The sequence below is a fragment of the Ranitomeya variabilis genome, chromosome 1, assembly GCF_051348905.1.
Source record: "Ranitomeya variabilis isolate aRanVar5 chromosome 1, aRanVar5.hap1, whole genome shotgun sequence".
NCBI lineage: Eukaryota > Metazoa > Chordata > Amphibia > Anura > Dendrobatidae > Ranitomeya > Ranitomeya variabilis.
The window spans coordinates 307,660,076-307,662,767 of record NC_135232.1 but is presented as its reverse complement, the minus strand read 5'-3'; the positions used below and the strand labels follow the sequence as shown (position 1 = coordinate 307,662,767).

Below are 2,692 nucleotides of genomic sequence, written 5' to 3'. Positions count from 1 at the left end.
CGCAGCGTAGCCAGATAGGCGTGTTTCTCCACAGGGAGACACCCAGGATGTGACGTCCCGGCGTCCCGGCGTCCCGGAATATAAACCGCGACTCTACAGCGATTGATTCCATATTGTTTGAGAGCTGCGTCTACACGTTCTTCTGCCTTTCCAGCGTCCTGTCCGGAACGATCCTCCGCCAGCTACTATCCTCTTCTCCCGTGAACGTTCTGTCCGGAACGCCGTACTCAGTATGCTGCAGGCGTCTTCATCGATTCTTTTCTTGCTCATCAACGGTATGAAATATCTTTGAGTAGTTGTTGTTTGTTTCTTTTGTGTATAGTTATGGCTATGCAGCAATGCTTATCTACGTACACGGTATAATGATGTATAAAACATCTCTGGCAGCCATCTTGTGCATCTGGCAAGCGGACGCACAACATGGAGGCACTTTAGGATGCGGTTAGCAAACTCTTTTCTCTTTTGCGCTGGCTGCCATTTTGTGCGCACACTATATGGAAAGGTAAACCAACTCTTTTGTGTCTGCCTTGGCTTGGCTGGCCCTGGCCTGCTCCGCTAGTTAATTAAAACAGCACACAACATAACGGTAACTTTTCTCTTTTTTTAAAAACTTGTAATAAAACCTTTTTTTTTTTTTAAACAATAACAAAGAAAAAAAAATTAAACCCTCCCACGGCCCAACAGGTGTCGCAGCGTGCGGCCCTGCTCCTTCACTTGGTCCAGCAGGAGCGCTGCTGTCCTCTCCAGCCGCCTCTGCTTGGCCAGCAGCTCTCTCACGGTGGGCGGTTCTGTGGATAGAAGAGGTCGGAGAACGGACGGTGATGACGCTGCAAATGTGTATGTGTGAACATAACCTGAGATTTACTACACACTCTATTTGGTCCTGTCCAAGAGGGCGAGAACGTGTTTTTGTTGTCAAATGTGACATCCCACCGATAACCCCTCCCACTGTCTGTATACTTACGGAGAAGGGACGCCGGTTCTTCATCGCTGGAAGAAGACCTGCTCATCTTCCAGCCCCTGGCTCGGGCCACAGCTGCAGCAGCTAAAAGGAAGCAAATACATATCTGGTTAACAATTGAACACGCCGTTGGGAAGCGCTCGCAGTTTTGGTCACTTACGAATGTGGGCCTCTGGGGAGAATGCCGCCGACCCGGGGGAGGAAGATGAGTGGCGGAAGGGTGGTGTAGCAGCTGGTGGTGGGGCGCTATCGCGCCTGGTCCTTACTGCGCCTGTAATGTATACAATATTTCAGCTCCCCTCTAATGTCCCGTATGCATTATTTAAATTGCAATGAATGATGGTTAACATACGTGATGTCCCGGGCTGTGGGCTGCCGCTGGTGGTAGATGAAGGCGTGCGGGGAGGTGCTGGTGCCTGTTGTCGGCGCTGTTGTCTCCCTACACAAACATTAAAGAACCGCAATGTTTAGACAGCAGAAGTACAGGGCTCCAGAATAAAAAAAAAAAAAAGCGCCATTGGCGGCAAAAGTTAGGAGCCAAATGAAATGCTCCCCTCTAATGTCCCGTATGCATTATTTAAATTGCATTGAATGATGTTTAACATACGTGATGTCCCGGGCTGTGGGCTGCCGCTGGTGGTAGATGAAGGCGTGCGGGGAGGTGCTGGTGCCTGTTGTCGGCGCCGTTGTCTCCCTACACAAACATTAAAGAACCGCAATGTTTAGACAGCAAAAGTACAGGGCTTCAGACTAAAAAAAATAAAATACCTAGGCCATTGGCGGCAAGGAGTTAAATGAAATTTTGAGTCGCCAAATATACGTGCATATATAGAAAATAGAGATCACACTTCCCAGTGATGCTATACTCTGCATTGTTTGGGGGCTCTGGTGTTCAATGGTCTGCCTGGCCTGGGACATGTATTTTTGCATCACTAGGAACCCCTGACCTGACCATTAATCACGGACACCGCATTTTCCTCTTGGACAATACGGACATGAGAAAAATGTGACATGGTTTTCTGGGAATTCTAGGACAAGTTGGCAACCACGAGCGCGAGTCTCACGATTCCACCCCCCTCCCGACAGCATGCGTCTCCCAATTCCCCCATACTGGTACTTGCCTCGCCTTGTCTCCGCCCGCAACTCTGCCAGCTGCTGTGGCTTCTTGTAGCGGAGGTCGGCCCATTTTTTCTGCAGCTGCAGCGCACTGCGGCGGATGCCGAACCTCCGCTCCATTATGTGACTGATGCGGCGCAGCACCTCCCGCTTGTGGACGTTCGGCTGGGCAGGTCGAGTCCTCAAGCCCTCGTAATCCCAGCCATACATTTTTCTAATGAAAAATTTCAGCTCCGTTTGCCCCAGAGGAGCTGAACGCTGGGTCGCCGCCATTTTCAAGGGACAACGCTGAACGGCACCGCCAAACCACGCCCAGAGGAGGTCCTTGACTCAGGCGTGATGCTGCGCGATCACCATCGTTATAGCGTCTCTGTTTTTTCACAGCGTCGCGGTTGTGACGCCGGCTCCTGAAATCACTCTTGGCCATTCCCAGTTTCAAGCCGCAGCGCTTTGCGTCCTGGTATCAGCGTTTTAGCGGCTTGTACTGTTATTTTAGGGAATCTAAGGGGTACGGCTGTTGTGTCAATGCAGCTTATTAGCCCTGTGTATTTAATGTTTGTATGATATACCGTAAAAACGTTATGTGTGTATGCTACATTACAGTATTGGATATCT

At 50.1% G+C, this 2,692-nt stretch overlaps 1 long non-coding RNA gene across 1 annotated transcript; it reads right to left on the bottom strand.

The window, feature by feature from the left end:
• Window positions 1–440: 440 nt before the first annotated feature.
• LOC143793949 (uncharacterized) lies at window positions 441–1,286 on the bottom strand. The gene is made up of 3 exons (XR_013220346.1): window positions 1,122–1,286; window positions 965–1,045; window positions 441–788 (listed from the first exon to the last, which is right to left on the bottom strand). It is a non-coding gene; the product is annotated as an uncharacterized LOC143793949 (long non-coding RNA).
• Window positions 1,287–2,692: the final 1,406 nt, after the last annotated feature.